The sequence below is a fragment of the Mobula hypostoma genome, chromosome 9, assembly GCF_963921235.1.
Source record: "Mobula hypostoma chromosome 9, sMobHyp1.1, whole genome shotgun sequence".
NCBI lineage: Eukaryota > Metazoa > Chordata > Chondrichthyes > Myliobatiformes > Myliobatidae > Mobula > Mobula hypostoma.
The window spans coordinates 2,201,851-2,228,591 of NC_086105.1; the positions used below are offsets into that span (position 1 = coordinate 2,201,851).

At 43.5% G+C, this 26,741-nt stretch overlaps 1 protein-coding gene across 12 annotated transcripts in view; it reads right to left on the reverse strand.

The window, feature by feature from the left end:
* ppfibp1b (PPFIA binding protein 1b) overlaps positions 1–24,431 on the reverse strand; it is a 255,819-nt gene extending 231,388 nt beyond the window's left edge. For all 12 annotated transcript variants that reach the window (XM_063057586.1, XM_063057583.1, XM_063057582.1 and 9 more), the window contains exon 1: positions 24,287–24,431. The gene's annotated coding sequence lies outside the window, so the exon portion shown is untranslated. The remainder of the gene's footprint in view (positions 1–24,286) is intronic.
* Between the last annotated feature and the right edge of the window lie 2,310 nt (positions 24,432–26,741).

Genomic DNA, 26,741 nt, shown 5'->3' on the forward strand with positions numbered 1-26,741 from the left:
TGTCACCCGAGGAATCGTTTGCTGGCACCATCTTGACTGCATGTTATCAGCTCTTGCAGAGACATGTATACAGCATAGAATAATTTGCATTCTCTCATTCTTGCATGTTCTCATGTAATTCTGGCATGTTTGTCTGTTCTGTAAAGACAGGCCTAGTTCTTTAATTTTCCTACTATTTCCTTTGTCATGATAAATTCTCCCATACCCATCAGTAAGAGACCCATGTTTGTTCTCGTTAGTCATTTCCTTCTTTTGGAGGCATTGAAAGTACTTGTTTTTTCATCATTTACCCATATTCACTTTATCAAACTCACTGTCCTAAAGTGCTCCAACACCCATGACATTGTTATTTATGGAATCAGAGCACTACAGCACAGAAACAGGCCTTTCAGCCTATCTAATTGGTGCTGAACTGTTATTCTGCCTAGTCCCCTCAACTTGCACCTCGACCATAGCCCTCTATACTCTCCCATCCAAACTTCTTAAATGTTGAAATCGTACCTGCATCCAGCACTTCTGCTGGCAGCTCATTCCACACTCAACACCCTCCAAGTGAAGTTGTTCTTCAGCTTCCCCTTTATTTACCCTCACCCTTAACCTACGACCTCTAGTTCTCATCTATACCCTCAATTTCACACATTCCTTATCAAATCTTCCCTCATCCTCCTTCACTCCAGGGAATAAAGTCGTAACCTATTCAACTTTTCCCTATAACCCAGGTCAAGTCCTGGCAACATCCCTGTAGCTTAAATTCCGGCAACATAAACGTCTTCCTTTGATATCAAGCTTTTTAAATTTTACTTATCAGCCACAGACAGCCCACTCTTCCTCCTGTGTTTTAAATGATTTTTCTTTTTGCAAACCATGTTAAATGCTTGCCCGTACCTGCCCACCATTATACCTTTCAATAGTTTCTCCAATCAACTACAGTTACCTCTCCTCATAACTTTACAGGTTCCTCTATACATTTAACACTTTCAGATTTAATATTCACTTTCAATGTAAAATTCTGCCATATTACTAGCACTTTTCACTGAAGGATCTCCGTAACAGGGCTATTAATTAATCCTTTCCCATAGCAAAGCAATAACCCTGAAATAGCCTCTTCTTATTTGGTTCCTCAATTTACTTATGCAGAAAACTTGCATTCAATCCTTAAATTTGGCTCATCAAACTGGAAGGCGCAGTATGAGCCCTTCAAGCCCCTGGTGTTGTGCCAACCTATTACACTCCACTTTCAACCAAGCCTTCCCTCTGTAACACTCCATTCTTTGACGTTGTCATGATTATATTATAGTGTAACATGCACTCAATTGGCAATAATACAACTACAACTTAGAGTGCAATAAAGATGGTCAAGGTGGCACCAACGGACATCTTCCAGACAGTCAATTATTTCACTTTTCTACACCCTTTACTTATTCTTTTTATCTTAGTGTTTTGAAAACTGTTGGAACCTGTGACTTAGAGTTTGGAATTCAATCGTGTGATCTAGCACTCTGCTATCCCCAAGAAAATTCCAGGGGAGGAGCACGAGCACGTGCTGTCCTAAACTGGGGACCAGAGACAGCGTGGGGCTATGATTGACTCCATTTCTCACTGATCGAAGAGTCAAGGAAGATTGAGATATTGTGGCGAATGCAGAGGAGGCTGGACCAATGGTCACTCTTCAAGGGTCGCTCTCCACCGAAGGACTGAGTTCGAGTTGTTGCTTCGGACAATGCTGACGCAATATTTTTAAAATGCTAAGATACATGTGATTATTCGTGTGGTGGTCTGTAGTTTACATTGATCGTTTTGTGTATTTTCTTTCTTTTTGCTAATTGGCAGGTGGACGATGTTACTTTTTGGGTGAGAGAGGGGTTTGGGTGCTTCTCCCCCCCCCCAATGGGAGTGGTTTGGGGGTTAGGGGGTTTGATGTTTTAGCTGCTGTGTCTGAGTGGGCAATCTGTTAGTTTTTATACGAGGGAGCAGGGTTCGGGGTTTGCGAGTTTTGTTTGTTTTTTCTCTGGGACGGGTGTTGTCTACTCCCCCCCGCCCCCAAAGACTTCCATGGTTTTTCTGTATTTCATGACTATCTGGAGAAGATGAATCTCAGTTGTATTCTGCGTACATACTCCGATAGTAAGATGAATCTTTGAAACCCCTCAAATGCTTTCTGGTCTTCAATTTTAGCTCCACCCAAATTGATCCTAATTCTGCAGGAAGATAAAAGGATTCCAATAATCCAACTACAGGGAACAGACTACAGACCAGGATTGAATTCACTGGAATTTAGGTTAAGGCCTGATGATCAATAATTTACAATACACTTATTGAATCCACTGGAGTCGACCAGGAATCTACTGAGTATGGGACAAGGGAATATAGCTTAAAAATCAGGACCAGGATTTTTAATTAGTGAAATTTTTAAAACACCATAAAACAATTCAACAGAAATGTTAATCTCTTGTTCAAAGAACAGCCAATATTAGATATAAATAACATTTTACACCACAGATTTAAAAACAGTTGGGTAGAGCACTTTGTAGAAAAATGTAAATACCTGGGTCAAAAACCCTTCTTCACACTGAGATTCTCCAACATTTTCTGTTGCTTTGGATATCCAGCACCTGCAGGTTTTTTTCTCCAATTTTCTTTTATTAAATCAGAGATTGCCATAGGTATCAGCGAACACAGGGGAAAGCAAGATCTCTTCAATGTGGCCATGAATCAGTCATGGCAGAAAAGGTCCAAGGCACTAAATTAAACCTTTTTCCAGCTCCTATCCATTAGTCCTTTGTACTTCTGTTCTTCATTCTGGCCAACAGTCGTAACTTAGTGAACTAGCTTTCCCTTACTCTCTTGAATATCCCATCAGAAACTGCATTTATATGGTGTCTTTGGATATGAAGAGACCCTAAGGCTATGGGGATAGTACAATAAAATGGCAGAGGTAGAAGATGCGTCTTGAACTTATGGCAGTGCAGTCTCAACAAGACTAAAATATCTACCTCTACTTCTGCTCTTCCTTACGTTCACGCATTTCATATTCTGAGATTTCCCTAATCGATGAAATACATCATTACCAGGGAAGGAGATTACTGCAACTAATATGCACACAGGCAGACACCACAAACACTCCCACTGACCTGATAATGTGTTTAAATCAAGTTGATTTAAAGATAAACATTGGCAGAAAACAAGAAAGAATTCACAATTTTCTTTACTATTCAAGACTGCACTGTTTTGTGTTCAAGTCTTATGGACCAAACCGGCCTTGGAGATACAGTCAGACCCTGAATAACGCTACCCTGCATTGTGTTGAATCATTACAATGTGGTTATTCAATTCTTTAATGAAATTTTTAAAAAGGACAAAAATTTCCTACTAAACAATACTTAAAACTTCTCAAGAGCAGCTGGCATTGCAGTAAACATTCAATCAGTCAATGAGAGTGCTTTACATACTTACAGCCAATCATGTATTAGTTCACACTCTGCCTCCCCCAAGTGTGTGTGTCAACGTTCTTGCTCCCTCGCCAATTTATTCCATTGTTTTCACCATGTCTGGGAAAACTGCCTGCAACTTCCAGTGAGGGTAATAAATCTAAGATGTTTAGGAAAAGCATTAGGATAGATATGAAGCTCCAAGTGATACGGTGTGAGGATGTTAAAGATGGTGATGTTGAAGAATCACTGCATTCTCATAGTGAGAGCCTTAATAACAAAGAGCTTTGAGAATTGGCAGAGAAATGCATCCTGGGTGAATCTGAGGACACGGATGGAGAAGAGGAAACACCAGCAAGTAACCTTACCACAAAAATCCTCAGCATTAGCATCACCACGATCACACAAATCATGGACCAGTTCACTGATAATGACCCTGATGGGAAGTGAAGCAATAAGGAAAAGAGATGTTCTCGACATGATTTCCTGCTACATGAGAGGAAACTTAGGAAAAGTCAATCAATTCTCTAACTTTGAAGAAGCCAAAGGTAGAGGACCCACAGCCTGGTCCCTCTAAGATGTAGCCACCACCTGCTTCCTACCACTACTGTTGTGATGCATTGCTGCTCCACTGATGTACTGGTTAGATCAATCTGTGTGTTTGTTACTCCACAAATTACTGTGTATACTGTAAACAAAATATCATACATCTCAGGTTTGATTTTTTTAAAGTCAGGCACACACGTCCATTTACGTAATGTTATAATGACCCCACAGAGTGCTGATTTACATAGTGCTCCACCTTTGAAGAACGCATCCTCACCGTTAAGTAGGGTCTGAGTGTAAATGGTTCTCACTGAATCATAGGTATGTATTTACTTTGTGGGCACCTATATTTACACATACAACTACTAATTATTGAGTGATGTAAAACTACAGAAATATACAATACACCATCTTTAAGATTTTTTTTTGTCTAGAAGAGGGGCAAATTCAATCTCTTCCCCCCAACCACCACTCCCCACGAGTCCTTCAGAATTACTGTACTTCCTCTCACTATATGAAAATAGATGCGAGGTACAAATTATCAAATGGGTAGTGGAGTTCCATTAACATCAAATTTGAGTTTCCCCTGTAGATGTTGACATTCAAGATTATTTAATGTTATTTCCAATACACAAGTGTAAAGGAGAACAAAATAATTGTTAGTCCGGCTCTGATGCAGTACAAAAAAACCCCAAAATACAGAATAATAATAAAAAAACAATTTGAACACACAAACACCTCACTGGGGGTGCAGAGGGGTGGTTTAGTTCTAAAGCTGTAGAGTTCTTTGGTACAAGGATGATTACGGCTGACTTGAAGGAGGTGGGGACAACAGTCTGGATGCTTGATGTGTCGAAGATATCTGTGAAGACCTCAGAGCTGGTATACACACTCGACGAGTGCTCACTTTTATCAACTCAGTAATTTCACAGCGGCTTTGATCTGTCCAATCCGTGGCCTACTTTCAGAGAATTTTCAAATTAGAGAATGATCTGGGAATGATGCTGAGGGTCAAGACTAGAAATCTGAGGGTCAAAACAGAAGTGCGGAAGACGAGGCCCGCGATTCTGCTGGGGAAATCGAAATGCTATGTCTGCAAGCCAGAATCTGAGTCCACTAGCTGCTGGAGGCTGAAGGTGATCTGTCCTGGGGTGGAGGACAGAGGGTGGCTGGGAAGGATGAATGGGGCCAAGTTTGCTGTTGTAGTTTTGTCTCTAGTTGTATTCTGTGCTGTTCTGCTGAATGTGGTAGGCATGTTATGTTGGTGCCAGAATGTGTGGCAACATTTACAGGCTGCCTCCAACATGTGCTGGGTTATTAAAACAAAACAACAAATTTCACTACGTTTCGATGTACACATTATAAATACAATTGAATCTTGAATCTTAAATGAATTAAACTGTCTTCAGGTGTAGCGATTCACAACAGGTCACCAGCAGCATTGAGATCCAGAATGAGTATCCCAACTTGAATGGATGTCTACAAGTGACAAAAAGCACTCTGTCTACTGATTTCAACTAAGCTTAAATAGTTTCCTCAAAGACCAACTGGGTCCTGTTGCCTTGTGCCCAAATCATATTGAAACCTCAAATAAAACTCAGTATGAGTGGCACTTCAGAGAAAGCAGATTGTGACGGAGAACCCAGGTTGTCTCTGCATGCAGTAGGTTAAGAAATATCCTATGCATGTAAACGTAGGGCTTAAGTTCATTGAAAAGAAAACTTAATTTTGCAGGTGTTGGACGATTTTGGGCAAGATCTGGACTTATCAGTTACAGACATTTAAAAATTAATTTTACATAGTCTGTCAGCATCATAGGAAATGTCATCTTTACTAAGATTTGACCTAATTGTACCATTTGGGTAATTTTTAAATATGACTAATGTTGCATTACAATGGCAGAATCACATGACCGTGCATTCCCTCCAGGCTCGACAAGAAGCTCAGAGACCTCGGCTTTCACTCTGCCTTGTGTAGTTAGATCCTGGACTTCCTGTCAGATCACTGGCAGGTAGTACAGTGGGCTCCCTCACCTCTGCCCCTCTGACTCCCAACAAAGGTGCCCCTCAGGGCTGTGTACTAAGCTCCCTCCTTTACTCCCTGTATACCCATGACTGTATTGCCACCCACAGCTCCAATCTGCTAATTAAATTTGCTGATGACACTACATTCATTGGCCTAATCTCAAATAATAACGAGGCAGCCTATAGAGAGAAAGTCATCACCCTGACACAGTGAGGTCAAGAAAACAACCTCTCCCTCAATGTCGCAAAAACAAAGGAGCTGGTTGTGGACTATAGCAGGAATGGAAACAGGCTAACCCCTATAGACATCAATGGATCTGGGGTTGAGAGGGTGAACAACTTCAAGTTCCTTGGCATACACATCACCAAGGATCTCACATGGTCTGTACATACTGGCTGTGTGGTAAAATAGGCACAACAGCGCCTTTCACCTCAGACAGTTGAAGTAGTTTGGTATTGCCCCACCAAATTCTAAGAACTTTCTGTAGGGGCATAATTGAGAGCATCCTGACTGGGTGCTTCACTGCCTGGTATGGGAACTGTACTTCTCTTAATCGTAGGACTCTGCAGAGAGTGGTGTGGACAGCCCAGCACATCTATAGATGTGAACTTCCCATTATTCAGGATATTTACAAAGACAGGTGTGTAAAAAGGGCCTGAAGGATCATTGGGGACCCGAGTCACTCCAACTACAAACTGTCCCAGCTGCTACCATCCGGGAAACAGTACCACAGCATAATAGCAAGGACCAACAGGCTCCGGGACAGCTTCTTCCACCAGGCCGTCAGACTGATTAATTCATGGCAATGCAGCTGTATTTCTAACATATTGACTATCCTATTGTACATAGTATTTATTATAAATTACCATAATTGCACATTTAGACGGAGACATCTAAATGTATTAAAAATACACAAGAACAAATTCAAGATGATAAATGCAGAAAGGCCGAGAAACCAGAAGCAATCAAACAATTTCAGGATCCTGCAGCAGTTTAACTCTATCTGTTATTGATCCCCGGGATCAATAAAGTATGACTATGTCTATCTGATTACTTATACAGGTGCAATCAAATGGCAAACATCATTCACCAAAATCTTGGTTTAAGACACATACTGATAAAAGACAGCATACCTTACTGTAAATACAAGCCTGATCAGGTTTTAGAGTCAGAGTCCTACAGATTATATTAAGACTGATCCATTATTACAGATAGGACAATCCATAATATTGTCCAGATATAATAGAGGACAAATATGCAAGAGCAACTTAATTAATAGATAAAGCCATTCCAAACACATAACATATAGAAATCAATAAGTGCAAAAAACCAGAAAAATGCTTTATTGAAAAAGGAAAGTGAAAGACTATGAACAGGGTATACATAATCCCAGTAATAATATCTACAACTGGTATCATCCCAAATTCACTAAACAGCATTAAACGATTAGCCCTACACAAAAAATATGCAAATCTCCAGAAAGCTGCAATACTAAACACCACTAGAATAGTCCTTAAGTTCCAAGTATTGAGAAATGACTGCGCTCGTACCTCAGGCTTTACCAGCTTGAGCTCAGAAACTAAAAACACAATAACTTATTTACAGAGCCTTTTCATACAAACAATTTAGTTCAAAGTGCTTTACAATAGGATAAAGTACAAACATGAAAATAAATGACAAAGATTTTGAGCTGGTGTTTAGAAGTGTCAGGCGAGTCTGCATCCCTTATAATTTTAGGTATTGAATTCCACAGTTTAGGAGCATAATTCAAAAAAAAGTGCCAACCTGCCAATTATCTTTTGAGGGAGACAGTTTCAATTTTAGAGACCAGAGGAAGAAGACCCGAGAGCTGGAGCAGGACTATAAAACAAAAACGATTCTGTAATGTACTCCAACTCCAGACCATTGACAGCTTTAAAAACTGAGAACTTTAAAATCAACTCCAAAAGATACAGGAAGCCCATGTAGAGGATGAGTGATGTTCCCTCATCCTGGTCTTAGTTAAAAGTCCAGCAGCAGTGTTCTGAATGAGTTGCAGTTTGCCAATGGATTGCTTTGGAAGGCCAGTGAAGGAAGCATTGCAGAAATCTAGTCCATACGATACAATAGCAAAAATTACCTTTTATGATACAGAAATGAACGTACCTTCACAATATTTCTGAAGTGTAGAAATGCTGCTCTGGTCACTTCTTTTTGTGGGTTTCAAACTTCAAATACTCCCAGTGCAGTCTGGCCAATGGCTTATAAAGCCTCTTCATTGGGAACCAGTATGATAGAGCTGAGGATGAGCCAGCAGAATTAAAAGTGTAGATGATGGGTGTTAACGTGAATGCAAGGACAAGCCAATGATTCGGTACAAATGCAGACAGAGCAAAGAGTTAAACTGTACCACAGAGCGAAAATTTAAAGGGCGAAGCATGGAGGACTGAAATGCACATAACGTTTGGAATAATGTGGACAAACTTGTGGTACAATTAGAGATTGGGTGGTATGCTGTCATGTTCATCACTGAGTTGTGGGTGAAAGGTGGCCATAGTTGGAGGCTTATCAAAGGAGATACTTTGTATCAAAAAGGATAGGCAGCAAGGTATAGGCGATGGCTCTGTTGGTAAGAGATAGAACTACATCTTTAGAAAGAGGTGACACAGGGTCAGAGAATGTTGAATCACTATGGGAAATCATATGTAGGTCTCCAAATAGTAGCCAAGATGTGGGGTTGAGATTACAAAGGGAGCTGGAAAAGGCATTTAATAAGGAAAAGTCACAATTGTAATGGGGGACTTCAATATGCAAGGGGATTGGGAAAACCGGGTTGGTGCCAGATCGCAAAAGAGGGAAGTTGTTGAATGCCTACGAGATGGTCTTGTAGAGCAGCTTGCTACTTGAGCCTTCTCGGGGAAAGGCCATCTTAGATTGGCTGTTGTGTGATAACCCAAATCTTATTAGGGAGCTTAATGTAAAGGAACCATTAGGAGGTAGTGATCATAATATGATTGAATTCATACTGCAATTTGAGAGGGAGAAGCACAGGTCACATATATCAGTATAGTAATGGAATAAAGGGAATTACAGAGGCATGAGAGAGGAGCTTGAACAAATGGATTGGAGGATGATACTGGCAGAGATGACAGCAAAGCAGAGATAGCTGAAGTCTCTGGGAATAGTTCACAAGGAACAGGATAGGTATGTCCCACAGAAGTTGTTCTCAGATGGCAAAGGTAGGCAACAGTGGCTGACAAAGGAAGTTAAGGACTGCATAAAAGCCAAAGAAAGGGCATATAAGGTAGCAAAAGCAAGAAGGACATTGGATGATTGGGAAGCTTTTAAAATCCAAAAGGCAACTAAAAAAGTTACAAGGGAAAAGATGAAATATGAGGGCAAACTAGCCAATAATATAAAACAAAATACCAAAAGTTTTTCCAGTTATATAAAGAGTAAAAGGGAGTGAGAGTTATTGGACCACTGGAAAATGATGCTGGTGAGGTAGTAATGGAGGACAAAGAAATGGCAGATGAACTTAATGGGTATTTTGCATCTGTCTTCATTGTGGCAGACACCAGCGGTGTGCCAGAGGTCCACGAGCGTAAGGGGGCAGGAGTGAGTGCCATTGCTATTACAAAGGAAAAAGTGCTAGGTAAACTCAAAGGTCTGAAGGCGGATAAGTCACCTGGGCCAGACGGACAGCAACCCCAGAGTCCTAAGAAAGGTTGCTGAAGAGATTGCAGATGCATTGGTCATGATCTTTCAAGAATCACTTGATTCTGGCATGGTCTCAGAGGACTGGAAGAATGCAAATGTCACTCCACTCTTGAAGGAGGAAGGCAGGCAAAAAAAAAAAGGCAATTACAGGCCAACACGAGGAAATCTGCAGATGCTGGAATTTCAAGCGACACACATAAAAGTTGCTGGTGAACGCAGCAGGCCAGGCAGCATCTCTAGGAAGAGGTACAGTTGACGTTTCGGGCTGAGACCCTTCGTCAGGACTAACTGAAAGAAGAGATAGTAAGAGATTTGAAAGTGGGAGGGGGAGGGGGAGATCCGAAATGCTAGGAGAAGACAGGAGGGGGAGGGATGGAGCCAAGAGCTGGAAGGTTGATTGGCAAAAGGGGATCATGGGACGGGAGACCTAGGGAGAAAGAAACAGGGAGGGGGGAAGCCCAGAGGATGGACAAGGAGTATAGTGAGAAGGACAGACGGAGAAAAGGGGGGAGGGGGAGGGGGAGGGGGAAAAATTAATAATAAATAAATAACGGCTGGGGTATGAAGGGGAGGTGGGGCATTAACAGAAGATAGAGAAGTCAATGTTCATGCCATCAGGTTGGAGGCTACCCCAGATGGAATATAAGGTGTTGTTCCTCCAACCTGAGTGTGGCTTCATCTTGACAGTAGAGGAGGCCGTGGATAGACATATCAGAATGGGAATGAGACGTGAAATTAAAATGGGTGGCCACTGGGAGATCCTGCTTTCTCTGGCAGACAGAGCGTAGGTGTTCAGTGAAATGGTCTCCCAGCCTGCGTTGGGTCACGCCAATATATAGAAGGCCGCATCGGGAGCACCGGACGCAGTATATCACCCCAGCCGACTCACAGGTGAAGTGTCGCCTCACCTGGAAGGACTGTCTGGGGCCCTGAATGGTGGTGAGGGAGGAAATGTAAGGGCATGTGTAGCACTTGTTCTGCTTACAAGGATAAGTGCCGGGAGGGAGATCGGTGGGAAGAAACGGGGGGGTTAACGAATGGACAAAGGAGTCGCGTAGGGAGCGATCTCTGCGGAAAGCCGGGGGGGGGGGGGAGAGATGTGCTTAGAGGTGGGATCCTATTGGAGGTGGCGGAAGTTACGGAGAATATGTTGGACCCAGAGGCTGGTGGGGTGGTAGGTAAGGACAAGAGGAACCCTATACCTAGTGGGGTGGTGGGAGAATGGGGTGAGAGCAGATGTGCGTGAAATGGGAGAGATGCATTTGAGAGCAGAGTTGATGGTGGAGGAAGGGAAGCCCCTTTCTTTAAGGAAAAAAGGACATCTCCTTCATCCTGGAATGAAAAGCCTCATCCTGAAAGCAGATGCGGCGGAGATGGAGGAATTGCGAGAAGGGAATGGCATTTTTGCAAGAGACAGGGTGAGAAGAGGAATAGTCCAGGTAGCTGTGAGAGTCTGTAGGCTTATAGTAGACATCAGTAGATAAGCTGTCTCCAGAGATGGAGACAGAAAGATCTAGAAAGGGGAGGGAGGTGTTGGAAATGGACCAGGTAAACTTGAGGACAGGGTGAAAGTTGGAGGCAAAGTTAATGAAGTCAACGAGCTCAGCATGCGTGCAGGAAGCAGTGCCAATGCAGTCGTCAACGCATTGATGCAGAAGTATAAACCAGGCTTAATGATAAAATAAGTCAAAGTCAGTGTGGTTTCTATAAAGGGAAATCTTCCCTGACACATCTGATGGAGTTCTTCAAGGAAATAACAAGCAGGGTGGCAAATGAGGGGCAGTGGACATCTTTAACCTGGATTTTCTGAAGGCATTTTATAATGTGCCACAAATGAGGCTGCATAACAAGATAAAATCCTATGGCGTTACTGGAAAGTTACTGGTATGGATAGAGGAACGGCTGACAGGCAGGAGGCAGTGAGTGGGAATAAAGGGGACCTTTTTGGGTTGGCTGCCAGTGACTAGTGGTGTTCCTCAGGGGTCAGTATTGGGACTGATACTTTTCACATTGTTCATCAATGATTTAGATAACGGAATTGACCGCTTTGCAGCAAAGTTTGCATATGATACCAACATAGGTGTAAGGGTAGATGGTGCTGAGACAAATTGGAAGAAAGAGCAAAAAAGTGGTAGATGGAATACAGTGTTGGAAATATGGTAATGCATTTTGGTAAATGAACAATAGTGTGGGCTATTATCTAAACAGGAAGAAATTTCAAACATCAGTGATGCAGAAGGACTTAGGAGTCCTCGTGCAAGACTCCCAGGTTAACTTACAGGTTGAGTCTGTGGTAAAGGCAGTAAGTACAATGTTGGAGTATTGTTAACAGTTTTAGGCCCCATTATCTCAAAGGATGTGTTGTCATTGGAGACAGTCCAGAGGAGGTTCTGAGAAGTTGTTTACATGTGAGAAGCATTTGGCAGCTTTGGGCCTATACTCACTGGAATTTAGAAGAATGCGAGGGGATCTCATTGAAACCTACCGAACATTGAAAGGACTAGATAAGGTGGATGTGGACAGGGTGCTTCCTATGGTGGAGTATCCAGAACTAGCGGGTACAGCCTCAAAATTGAGGGGGACCTTGTAGAACAAGGATAAGGAAGAATTTTTCTTTGGAACAGTGGTGAATCTGTGGAACGCTGTGCAAGCCAAATCCGTGGGTATATTTAAGGTGGAAATTGATAGCTTCCTGATCGGTCAGGGCATTAAAGGATATGGTGAGAAGGCAGGTATATGGGATTGAGAGAGATCTGGGAAGCCATGATGGAACAGCAGAACAGACTCGATGGGCTGAATGGCCTAATTCTGCTCTCACGTCCTGTGGTCTTGTTACATCCTGACTGGATGGTCCAAACTCTGGTCCTGCATCTTAAAGTGTATGGTAAATTTCTCATAAAACTTTCATCAGCATCAATATAATATTCAAACCCAATCATCCCATCCAACACAACAATCTAAATCAGCAAGTTCAACTTAACTGACAATGGCAGAGACCAATCGAGCTCAACTTGAACACTTCACACAATTGTGAGATAGTCAGTTTTACCATGAATAAGCATTTTGGCAAATGTTTCTTTAAGAAGAAAAATAACTTAATTTGGACTAGAATTGCATGTAGCAGATGTCAGCTGCTTTGGCTTCAGTTTAAACTTCTGCAAACAAAAAAAACTCCATCACTAAATTCCCCTTTCCAAACTTTGCGAAAGCCCAAAGCTTTTCAATAATTGACATTACAGAACCAGATTCTAAGTAAAACAGCAATCTCCAAATGAATTAACAGCAGATTTGCTTTCCTGAAGTTAACACTTAATTTCACACAGCAGCGACTCTAATTCATTAGGAGGTTGAGGAGATTTGTTATGTTACCAAACACTTGCAAATTTCTATAGCTGTACAGGAAAGCATTCTGACTTCTTGTATCACAGCCTGGACAGGGCCTCTAACACAGAGTCACAGGAGACTACAGAGTGTTATAAACTCAGCTGGTTCCATCCCAGGCACAACTATCTCACCTTCAAGAGGCAGTGCATCAAGAAGGTGGCATCCATCATTAAAGATCCTCACCATGACTACATGTGCTCATTTTCACAGAATATTTGATGCATTTCAAGTTCAAACTCTCTACATATTTAATTGTGGTAGACTTACAGAGTCTGTACAACTTTTAAATTATGAAGAAGTATCCATAAGTGGTGCTGCAATTGAATGCAAACAATTCAGGATTTATCATCAGAATTCTTCAAATCATGGTCTAACTGTAGACAGAAGCCTACTGTAGAATGATGTTGATGTACAATGGGGTATGTGATAGATACATCTACTCACTGACCTCAAGGAGACTGCCATGAATTCAGGAGGAAAAAAATACAAGACCATACAATACACTTCTGTTTTCAAAAATACGTAGCTAACTTGTGACAGAGAGATGCCCCTGAAGGATCAAAAGGGCTTACATAAAAATTACATCACATATACATTTGTCTAAAGCATCTCAAACAAATAATTTCTGTTAGACTTTTGATTTCATGAACTGCAAAAAAGATCAGCTTTATTTCTCACATTTACTTTGAAACAGAGTGAAATACATTGTTTGCTTCAACAACCACCACAGTTCAAAGTTATGCTGGGGGCAGACTGCAAACATCACCAACAAACCCATGATATAATTCAAGTTCGAATTTAATGGTCATTCAACCATATGTGAATACCCATGAATGATGGCATCCGTCTGCTTCAAATGACAATAGGCATAAATTTTAAGTCTGGGTGGAAGGTGTGGAGATCCAGGGATGTCCAGTTGTCAGGATCCTCCTCTCAGCCTCACTGGTGTGGTCCAAAGGAAAGCAAAGCAATACGTTTGGCACCAGCTTGGCTGCAGGAGCTGCCGGAAGGATGTTCAGTGACATCTAACCACCTTAAAGGGCTCCACTCCAGATTTTCTGTCTGGGTTTACTCTGGTAGTCTTCGTCTCTCTCTAGGCTGCCCACAAGGCAGTGGGGCTATTTACTCATAGCGGAGAACTCATGAATACAGCCAAATGAAACAGCATTACTCTGGGACCAGGATGCAAAACAATACCAACAATCACTTGGACTTTACAGAAGGCACACATAGCCCAAGCCAGCAGTAAAATATGGTCACAGAAATAAAGTCCAAGTCCCAGAGTCCAAAAATACTGCAGCAGTTTACAGTTAAACAATACATCTTGTAAACACCACACCGACTCAAGCATGTATGCCACACCACACTTACATATAGAGTATTAATGAGACTGCATCTGGAGTTCACTCTGTAGTACTGGTCTTATTATTTAAGCAAGGTTATATTGAAAGCAGTTTGAAGATTCACAGTTTGAAGGGTTTCTGGTACAGGCCTGGGTTGCCAGTCTTGAATACCACAAATCTAGCCTACAGCAGACGACGTACCTCCTGGTTCATCCACAGCTTTTGGTTTGGGAATATACTGTAAGTCTTTGTAGGCACACATTCATCCACAAGTTTTAATGAAGTCCGTAACAACTGCAGCATACTCATCCAGATTCAAAAATGAATCCCTGAATACAGTCCAGTCCACCCATTCAAAGCAGTCCTGTAGGCACTCCTGTGCTTCCCTTGTCCAAACCTTCTTGGTCTTCACTACTGGTGCTGCAGTCTTCAGTCTCTGCCTATACTCAGGGAGTAGAAGTACAGCTAGGTGATCAGACTTCCCGAAGTGAGAGTGTAGAATAGCATGGTAGGCATTCTTGATGATGGTGTGACAATGGTCCAGTGTGTTGTTTCCTCTGGTATTACAAGTTACCTGCTGATTGTAATTGCTTAGTGATTTTTTCCAGACTGACCTTGTTAAAATCTCCCAAAATGACGGTGAAGGCGTTAGGGTGTGCTGTTTCGTGCATGTTGATCCCATTGCTCAGATTATCTAAAGCCTGCTTGACATTGGCCTGAGGTGGAATGTATACCGCTACCAGAATGACCCCAGAGAACTCCCGTGGTAGGTAAAAAGGATGACACTTTACTGCTAGATATTCCAGGTCTGATGAGCAGAATTGGGACAGCACTGATATACTCATGCACCAAGAAGAGTTGATCATGAGGCATACTCCTCCACCTCTGCTTTTGAAAGACTCTATAGATCTATCCTGACAGTGTAAACTCTTCGATCTGGATCGCTGCATCCGGTACAGAAGGGGTTAACCAGGATTCCGTGAAACAAAGGTCACACACGGTCCTAATGTCCCTCTGATTCAGCACCCTGGCTCTGAGATCATTGATCTTATTCACCAGAGACTGCACGTTCGCCAGCAAGATCATCAGTCTAGGGAGTTTAAAACCCCGTTTCCTTAAACGCACTTGTAATCCTGATCTTCGCCCACGCTTCCTCCGAGGTTTTCTCCGTGGGCCCTTCCGACCACAGACTGTGTTAATTCCGTTGGTCTTAGGCAGCGATAGTTCGTTTAAATGCATTAAGACATCTTTGTTGATTGTACTGACCTTGGAAGCAGTTGTGATTTTCAGCTGTAACAGGCTGAGATGGGAATATTTAATCATATCCACTGAGAGTACTGCTGCTACTCGAGTCACACCTAGGCGCTCTGGAAGCCCCGAATAATTCAAAAGTATAAAAATTAAAACACTAAGAACTGATTTAATATCTGAACCTGAACCCTTTAATATCTGCCATCCCATATCACTGCAACAGCCAAGAAAGCACACGTGAACTGCATCTGGCCCTCAACTCAACGTGACTTCACCAGGTCACATGTACAACACCGCATGTCGGGTATGCTTCCAGCTTCCCCACTGGAATGCAGAGAAGTGGATGACAAATGTACTAACCTGCACACTACAATCAGTTAATTGCCTTCCACAGTAATGCCAACCAGCTATCACCACAATCAGCCCATTGTTCCCAAAAGCTTCTCCATAACTGCTTAACCAGATTGGTCTGCCATTACTTGGCATGGCCCACACCTTTTTGAAGAAGGGTGTTATATTTCGGTACCTTCTAATGCTCTGGCACCTCTGCTGCATCTAAGAAGAATCAAAAAATTCCAGCAGAGAAACATTTACTTAATACGCACTTACACAAAACAGTTTGAAAAAAATTCTGGATTCAAGATTCACCAATACCTGAAGGAACAATTTCTAAGGCAAATCTTCTTTTAAAAAAAAACATGCAAACCCAAAGGATTCTGCATTTGCTGGAAAGTACGCACAAAACGCCAGAGGAACTCTGCAGCTCAGGCTACATCTATGGAGGGGAATAAACCTTCGACGTTGCTAGCCGAGACCCTTCATCAGGACTCATCATTCTTCTCCCTAGATGCTGCCTATTATGCTGAATTTCTCCAGCATTTTGTGTTACACAGTATGCAACTTTGTTTGTAAATGTAACCCTCGGGATCGGCCAGCACGTGTTTGTCTAGGGGAAGACAGCCTCTGGCTCAGCCAAACTGAAATCTCATTTGTGTGGATGTTGCACGATGTGTTGCCCGGTTACAAATCCGCACCGCGAAATATCAAACAGTACACCATTTGCAATTAAACAAATGAACTTTATAAATTTTAATCTGACTATAGGGTTAGTAAAGAAAATAAAAAGGGCCTATTTTAATGAAACAGTCCAATGCAAAATGTCGGAGCTCACAGTTCTGTCCATTTGTTCCCATCGACCTCCTCCTCCAAATGTCGCTGACCCTCAGACCCTCACTCCAAGTTGACTCCATCCGCCGGTCTACCAACTCTCTTCACTCGCGTCTTCTCTCTTCATCTCTCGCAGACAAAATACCTAAGTCCCTGCTCTCAGACCCACAAGAACGAACAACGTCCCTCTCATTGCATGGCGCACATTCCAAACCGTTATCTCTAGTCATAACCCAAACACTGCTGCTACAGAGAAATCATTACGTTAACAGTGAACATTACAGAGAGGCCATTACATTAGCAGTGAAACCCTATAGCACGTTACACTCTCTCTACCCCCCCGCACCAAATTTAGTCATGTCCTCAAGGTGTTGAGATAATTTGTCAACCCTTCCCACAAAGCACAAAGTCAACCCAGGTGTAAAAGGCAGTGATTCAGCTCCCCAAAACGGTAGGGATCACACTCTGTTCCCCCGGTGCTACATAGGCCAGTCTATCCAGTGGTCTCCTAATTCTGAGACCTCCGTTCCCCCTCACCTAACTCCTCAGGTTCAACACTACTGGGGATACTTTGAGTCTACCAGGTGAGGCCTCCCTCGGCCAATCACTCGTGCCCTTCTGCCACTCGGACCCCTCTGTCCCGTGGCCAAGCCCCGCTTCATTCCTTGCAGGGTCCCGCTGCAACCCAGGCTGTCCACAGACGCCACCCCCTCTCCCCACTTCACCTGACTCAGCAGAAGGGCTGGAAGTCTCTTCCTCAATCAATGGGGAGTTAGCAAAAGGCAGCATATACCACACATTCAGGTCCTCAGCATCCAAATCAGGATCCCTCTCAGAGTTAGGGACCGGCTTAACCTCTCCTGCTGTTGGCCCTGCAATCGGCCTGCATTTCTGTAGTCCTCTTACTTGGTGCAGCCTCCAGGTCAGGCTCTGGGTCCACCCTCACCTCTTGTCCAGGGGCAGCAGGTGGTTCCGATGGAGAATCTTGACCGGCCCATTCCCATCCTCTGGTTTCACCCAGAGAACTGGTAGGTTTGGCATCTGACTCTCCACCACATAGGGTGTAGCTGCCCAGCGGTCAGCCAACTTGTGCTTGCCAGGTAGCCCCAAATTCCTTATGAGGACTCTGTCTCCCAGCACGAGTTTGGAGAACCTCACCTTTTGATTATACCTCCTCTTACTTCTTCGATTCTGCTTGGCAGCCGCGACCCCAGCTAATTCATAAGCCCTTTTCAGATCTCTTCCCATATCAGACACATATTTCAGGTAAGTCTTCGGTGGCAAGTCAGCCCCAAAACAAAGGTCAATGGGCAACCTCGCCTCGCGCCCAAACATCAGATAATATGACGAATACTCGGTAGTTTCATTTCGGGTACAGTTGTAACTGTGGACCAGATGCCCAATATGTTGACTCCACCTGCTCTTCTTGCTGATTTCCAAGGTCCCGAGCATGTCTAGCAAGGTCCAATTTAACCTCTCGGGCTGGGGATCACCCTGCGGATGATAGGGTGTGGTCCTTGACTTTGACTCCAAGCACACCTAGTAACTCATGAATGAGTCTGCTCTTGAAATCCCATCCCTGGATCACTATGTATCTGCCTCGGAAGGTCATAATAAATGAAATACTTCTCCCGTAACACTTTGACCACCACAGATGCCCTCAGGTCCTCGGTAGGAAAAGCCTGCGCATATCTGGTGTAGTGGTCTGTGATGATCAAGACATTTGCCGGGTTCCATTGACAGGAAATCCATACACACCAGGTCCAGAGGCCCTGAACTCTGCAAGTGGGGCAGGAGTTGCCTGCATAGGCAGCGTCTTCCGCCATATGCATCAAATGCACGACTTGCAGTATTCTTTGACCTCCAACTCCATCCAGGGCCAGTAAAACCAGTCTCTGAGCAATCCATAGGTCTTTTCCACACCCAAATGTCTAGAATCATCATGAAAGGACTTTAACACAATCCTTTGATACTTCTCCGGCAGAACCAGCTGGCAACGCCGAGGTTGGTCCGGGGGTGACGTGACCCCAGTATAAGATCTAGTTCCGCATCTCCAACAGAGGCCATTCTCTCAGTAATGGAGGCACCGCCGCGTGTTTCGTCTTCTCTGCCTGAGCTATGTCTCCCTTTTAGACCACTGACCAAATGGTACCGATGCCTGGATCATCTCGCTGAGCAACTGCCACTTCTCTAGAACTCAATTCCGGTAGCTGATTTGTCCTCAGAGCAGTCAGGTTACAGTAAACCTGGGGAGTGGCGTCATCAGAAGCTCCCAATTGATCCACTGCTCGATCCTGCCCCTCTTTCCCTCTGCCTTCATGGCGATGGTAAACTGGCACGTGGCCTTCACCCCTGGGGGAGGAACGCTCTCCCACTCCTCATCCCTGTCCAGTCCCTTATACGCCTGTTGGGACAAAGCATCAGCATCAATGTTCCTGCTTCCCGGCTGGTACTTCAAGCTGAAATCATAGACAGACAACACTGCCAACTACCAATGGCCTGTGGCATCCAGTTTTGCCGAGGTCAGGATACAAATTAGGGGGTTGTTGTCCGTCCTCACCTCAAACTTGGCCCCGTAGAGGTAGTCACTCAGCTTATCCACCACCACCCATTTCAATGCCAGAAATTCCAACTTGTACATGGAACAGCTTTTCCTTGGAGAGCGAAAGACTCCAGCTGACAAATGCAACAGGTCTCAACCCAGTGCCCTGATCCTGATACAGGACGCCCCCCAAGCCCTCTCAGACCCACAAGAATGAACAACATCCTTCTCATTGGATGGCGCACAGTCCAAACCCGTTATCTCTAGTCATGACCCAAACATTGCTGGTACAGAGAAACCGTTACATTAGCAGCGAACATTACAGAGAGGCCATTACATTAGCAGTGGAACCCTACAGCACATTACATAAACATCAACAGGTATTTTGCAGCCTGTAGTAAATGCACCGACATCTTAGAACCAACAGGGAAAAGTGGGTTTAAGTGCAGCTGAGCTCTCACTTGGGATGGGTAGTTTAATTCATAATCAAAGATATATTGTCAAAAATACAAAATGCTAGTGAGACATCTAATTAGTGCAAGTTTAATACTCATACTTCCTACAGCTTGCCAACTGATATGTCTGCATACTTAAACACCATACTGTCTATTCTATCAGAGGTGCTCTCTATGGAAAAGTAAATTAACAAATCAAACATTTAACCTTTTCAATAAATAAGTCAAAAATGAAATACAAAATCTAAGTAAAACTGTAAAGGACAGCAGTGCTTTTAAAATAATATTCCATTTTTAAATATTTCAAAATATTTTCAATAATCATGCATTAGTGCTAAGTTTTGAAATTGCTTCAACTGATGTCACTGAGGGAAAAGGTGAAAAAATTCCATCCACATTGCACTCAACTATTTTCGTTTGCTCTCTGGAAAATGTCGACTGAGAGAGCATAGAATGCTGGTGGTATCTTGACCCGAGGTTGATTTCACCAAGCCGTGCTACTTCATTTCTAGCTTGTACTGCAAGCTTACAACCAACATCTTAATGAGGCATACAATGGGCCACATCAGACAAATCACTCCATTCATCATAAAACCCAAACACAGTTCAATCACACACTATGTGCTTTTATTGCTGTATTCAGAAATTGTACGTGTCGCTGCATGTTGTAGCAAAAAACTTCTCCCCAAACTGGATCGCTTTATAGACAAAAACTTAGTATCTCATTACTTGATACAAGGCATGATGAAAAGTGCAATAGAGTCTTATAACTATTTCTCAATGAAGCCAACATCCTCTTGTCAAAGAGCATGTAGCTATTTAGCCCACAAAATCCACACCACCAGCTGCCACACAGCCGTATTGATCCTACCTTTCTACCTTCTACGCCTGATCAATTCGAGTGCTTGTCAGGGTACTTCTTAGATGCTGTCAGTGACTGCTCTTCCATCATTCTCAGGCAGTATATTGCAAGTACTCACCACTCTGAGGGAAAAAATCCCCTTCAGACCTCCTCTAAATCTCTTACCCTGTTCCGCGAATCAGTGCTCTCTAGTTATATCCATCTAAGACAGTTTCCTGCAATCTACCCCACTGATGCCTCTCGTGGATTTATGTACCCAAGTTGTGTCCCTGCTTATTAATCTCCTCTGCTCCAAGAATGATTTGGCCTCTCAAGAAACACTACATCCCTTCTAAGATCCTAGGGAATCCCCTATACACCTCCTCCAGCAGTGACATTTTTCCTACAAAACTGCATGTAGTACCCCAGCTGCTGCGGAATAATCAATCTTTATGAAGTCAGAGCAAAATCTTCCAGCTCTTGTACTCAACAGTCCAATGAATGAAGGCCAGAATCCTACATGTCTTCTTAACCACGTTAGCTACGTGCGCTGCCATCTTCAATGTTCTTTGGAAAGCGCCTGTCCCAAGAAAAGGTTAGCAACACTACCTACCCTGCTGAGTTACTGGAAAGAGTGGAAACCCCTCCCACAGACATTGTCTGACATACTGATCACTTCTAGTACTTCTAGTCTGTTTCAGACTGCCCGCGTTGGCATTTTAAAAAAATTTCCATGCAACTATACTTCTCCTATGAAAGGGCAACAGTGCTACTGCCACTTTTCAAATATTCCACTGTATGAGCACAACCATGGCAAGATCAAATTAACTGCCTGAAACAGCAGCTTGCTTGGTCACTTCTTGAGGATATTATCAGCCATCCATGAGGATGGAGCATGTAGCCTTCCTGGCTTGGAAAGGTAAAACAAACAAACCAACTTTTCAATGTCAACCCAAAACTTTTCCAGTGTAACTTACTTCACATATAGCAGGACAGAATTACTACACACACTTTTGTGTTGTGCGTGACCATAACAAAAATAACATGGTTCAATGATGTAAATAGAATTCAACACAAGAGACTCTGCAGATGCTGGAAATACAGAGAAACACACAAAATGCTGGAGGAACTCAACAGTCAGCCAGCACCTTTTGAACAGGAATAAACAGTCGACATCTCAGTCCAAGTCTAGTCCTCATGAAGGGTTTTAGATTAGATTAGATTAGCCTGAAACATTGACTGTTTATTCCTCTTCATAAATGCTGCCTGACTTGCTGAGTTCCTCCAGTATTTTGTGTTTTGCTCTGCAAATAGCATTCATTTTTCCAAAGCAAGCAGGGAACAGTAGACCAACAGGGAGAAATAATTGATGCAAAGTTTGTGCTCTCATTAAGATGCCACGTAAGGGGCAGACGGCACAGTTAAAAATGAGGCATGAAATCAACTGAAGCATCTCAGTGTCAACTGCCTGTTATAGTTTGGTATATAAACAAGACTTAATTTATTCCAGTTTCACTTGCAGCAACTGGCTCTACAAAAATATATATCCCAAAATACTCGTCTCCACCAATTTCCAATTCAGCAACAGCTCATACCTAGCTTGTATTTCTAACTTGCCACAAATGATATACTGGAACATTCTAGACTATTTAAATCCCATCAAAATGTTAATCTAACACACTTTTAAGTACAGGATTTATTTTAACTGTGGTTCCTATTTGAAGAAAGGTTCCTGATTGTAGGATTATACCACATACTCAGTATAATAATTCATTTCAATGCTGTTCTATGATTGGATATCTGACCTCAGCTCAAGTATCAGTAAAGTCAAAAACCCTTTAAAGGGTCTCAATTGCTATATCTGATTACAAAAATTTTAAAGTTAAAAAAATTAAATACAAGAAAATATTTATTTAGAGATACAGCACAGAACAGGTCCTTCAGGCCCAATGAGCCACAGCACCCAGCAGCCCACCCATTTAACCCCAGCCTAATCACATGACAATTTACAACCACCAATTTTTGGACCCTGGGAGGAAACCTATGCCCTCATGGGGAGAACGTACAAACTCCTTACAGACAGAGCCAGAACTTGAACTCAAACTCCGGAATGCCTTAAGCTGAAATAGTGACACATAAACTGCTACACTATCACGGTGCCCACAAATGCTGGAGGAACTCAGCCAGTCAGGCAGCATCTATGGAAATGAGTAAACAGTCTGTGCTTTGGGCAGAGACCCTGAATCATGATAAAAATAAAATAAAATTGCAAGTGAAATAATGAGAGAAAGTATTTGAGACACATGGGATGACGTGTCTTCTATTTACAGAAAATCTGCTCTATACTTTCACACTTATTCCATTACTTAACGCATTGCCTATTCATGTGTTACAACAGCGAGTTTGAAACTTCACTCAGCTCTGAAATAATGGCACAAGTGACAGTTGAGAAGTACACAAGAATCATTAAACTATTTACACATACTGGCCAACTTACTGAACATTTTCAGCAATTTATCACTTCCAAAATTCCACAGTACAGGTCTCAGCCATTTTAATGGTTGTCACGTCCACAATCGGAATTTTAAACACAAGTTGAATTAGTTAGGAAACCCACAACGACTGGCATGCATGGAGAGAACAGATTCTTATGTTTCACGTCAACCCACAAGCAGCCGATACTGGCAAACAAAGCCTGGCATACGAATACAGTGAGGAGGGAGAATCCAGAAGACTGGTAGCATCACCATCTGGTATGGAGGCGCCACTGCACAAAAATGGAAAAAAGCTGCAGAAAGTTGTAAACTCAGTCAGCTCCATCATGGGCACTAGCCTCTTCAGCATCCAGGATATCTTCAAAAGGCAATGATTCAAAAAGGCAGTATCCATCATTCAGGACCCCCATCACCCAGGGCATGCTCTTTTCTCATTGCTACCATCAGTGGGATGATACAGGAGCCTGAAGCCACATACTCAAATGTTTTAGAAACAGCTTTTTCCCTTCCACCGTCAAGTTTTCTGAATGGACAATGAATCCATGAACACTATCTCACTATTTTTCTCCTTTTGCACTACTTATTTAAAATTTTTATATACTCATACACACACTTCTTAAAGCAATTTAGGTTTTTTTTTGCAGCATGTAATGCAAAATACTGCTGTCACAAAACAAATTCTGAGGGTAGACCCCTGCCCAGAGCTTGGTCCCTGGCAGGTCCCCGCACATTAACGAGGCCCGGCCCATAATTAAGCCAGTGACCAAACCCCGGGCTGCGCGCACACTGCAGGGCGGGAGTGCACTATCCCTCAGTGACCGCATCCCCTCGGCGACCCTGGGGAAGAGAGCGCGCACTCGGTAACTCACTAGGGTTCCACTTTGACTCTGTTCAAGCGCCCGCTCCCTCCGGTCGGGAGCGCGCGAACTCGCAGATTCCCGGGTCGATCACACATTTCCTCGCTGACCCCATGAGCGCGCAAACCCCCAGGACATGAACGCGCCACCAGTGACCCCCGCTGGCAGGGGGCGCACATTTCCAGTGACCCGTGGCAAGGGTCAGAAACCCCCACACTCCACCCGAGAACGCTACCAGTTAACCCAGACCCACCTGCTCCGTTGCCCTGGGCCGCCACCAGCACCCGCTCTCTCTCAGGTGCCCGGAGGAGAGGCGGCGGCAGCCTGACACTCAATAGACAGGCGCACAGCAGCCGCCCCTCACTCCTCGTCTGCCGCCGCCGCCTCGGCACACAACGCCCACCCCCACCTCACGTAACATCCTGCTCTCAGTGACCATTGGTCCGCCTAAGCAAGAATCCCCGCCTCTTATTGGACGTCCGGACAGCACGGAAGGAACACGGCCTACGGAGGCGGACTCCCACTGCCAATATTCGCAGCTAACGGATTGGTCAAAGCACCTGTCAGTTTGGAGTGGGAGGCGGGACGTACACTGAAGCGCGAAGGGGAGTGAGTCTCCTCAGGAAACATAGCACCCTTCGGCCCGTTAGGTAAATGCTGCCCTTCTACACTACCATGTTACCCGCATAACTGCATTGGTAAATTTTTTTGTCACGGGACCAATGAAAAAATAGTGCGCTGAGGTAGCACATGAAGTAAGAGTAGCAGAACATAGTCAGCGAGCACGCATGCTGAGCTCGTTGACTTCATTAACTTTGCCTCCAACTTTCACCCTGCCCTCATATTTACCTGGTCCATTTCCCACTCCTCCCTCCCCTTTCTAGATCTTTCTGTCTCTGTCTCTGGAGACAGCTTATCTACTGATGTCTACTATAAGCCTACTGACTCTCACAGCTATCTGGACTATTCCTCTTCTCACCCTGTCTCTTGCAAAAACGCCATCCCCTTCTCGCAATTCCTCCGTCTCCACCGCATCTGCTCTCAGGATGAGGCTTTTCATTCTAGGACGAGGGAGATGTCCTCCTTTTTTAAAGAAAGGGGCTTCCCTTCCTCCACCATCAACTCTGCTCTCAAACGTATCTCCCCCATTTCATGCACATCTGCTCTCACTCCATCTTCCCGCCACCCCACTAGGAATAGGGTTCCCCAGGTCTTTCCCCTTTCTTTCTCCCTAGGCTTCCCATCCCATGATCCTCTCCCATCTCCGGCCTTGTATCCCTTTTGCCAATCAACTTTCCAGCTCTTAGATCCATCCCTCCCTCTTTTGTCTTCTCCTGTCATTTTGGATCTCCCCCTCCCCCTCCCGCTTTCAAATCTCTTACTATCTCTTCTTTCAGTTAGTCCTGACAAAGGGTCTTGGCCTGAAACATCGACTGTACCTCTTCCTATAGATTGTGCCTGGCCTGCTGCGATCCACCAGTATTTTGTGTGTGTTGCTTGAAATTGCAGCATCTGCGGAATTCCTCGTGTTTGTGTAGAATAATATGTTACAGTTACAAAGAAAGTGCCGTGCAGGTTGACAATAAGGTGCAAGGGCCACGACGAGGTGGTTCATGGGTTCATTTTTCAAGGCTAATCTGATGCCTATAACAGTTCCTGTGGCATTGGAATTAGGATTGGTTTATTGCGTCCATCATCAAGGACCTCCATCACCTAGAACATTCCCTCTTCTCATTCCTACCACCAGGGAGGAGGTACAGGAGCCTGAAGACACACACTCAACGATTCAGGAACAGTTTCCTCGCCTTTGCCATCTGATTTCTGAATGGACATAGAACCCATGAACACTACCTCACTACTTCTTTATTTCTATTTTTGCATTACTTACTTAATTTAACTATTATATATATATTTACTGTAATTCACAGATTTTTCTGTTAATATATATTGCATTGTACTGCTGCCACAAAGACAACTGAATTTCACGGTGTATCCTGGTGATATTAAACTTGATTCTAAATTCAGATTATTGTCAGATGTACCAAGATACAGTGAAAAGTTTGGCTTGCATACTGTTCCTATAGAGCAGATCATTACACAGTGCAATGAGGTAAAACTGTGTAAGAATGAGAGGTGGGCTGATGTAGAGTCTAGAGCTAGGAGATATAGTGTCCCCAGGACACTGGGTCAGCCATTTAGGACAGGGATGAGAAAGATGTTCTTCTCCGTGTTGTGAATGCTTGGAGTTCACTATCCTGGAGTTCTGTAGATGTTGAGTCACTGAAGTTATTCAAATGTAACATCAATTGGTTTTTGGCATTGTGGAGATTACAGGATATGGGAAGGTGGAGCCAATCATAAACACGAGATTCTGCAGATGCTGGAAATCAAGATCAACACACACAAAATGCTGGAGAAACCCAGCAGGTCAGGAAGCATCTATGGAAATAAAGAAAGAGTTGATGTTTTGGGCTGAGACAGTTCATCAGGACTGGAGCTAATGTGCATGTTCAGCAATGATGTGTGATCCAGACTGATTGTTGGCCTATGAGGACACAGTAGCACAGTAAAGCTATTACAGTACTAGACCCAGAGACCCAGATTCATTGCCCGCTGTTGTCTGTAAGGAGATTTTACATTTCCCCTACAGCATGGATTTCCTCCAGGTGCTCTGGTTTCCTCCCACATTCCAAAGACGTATGGGTGAA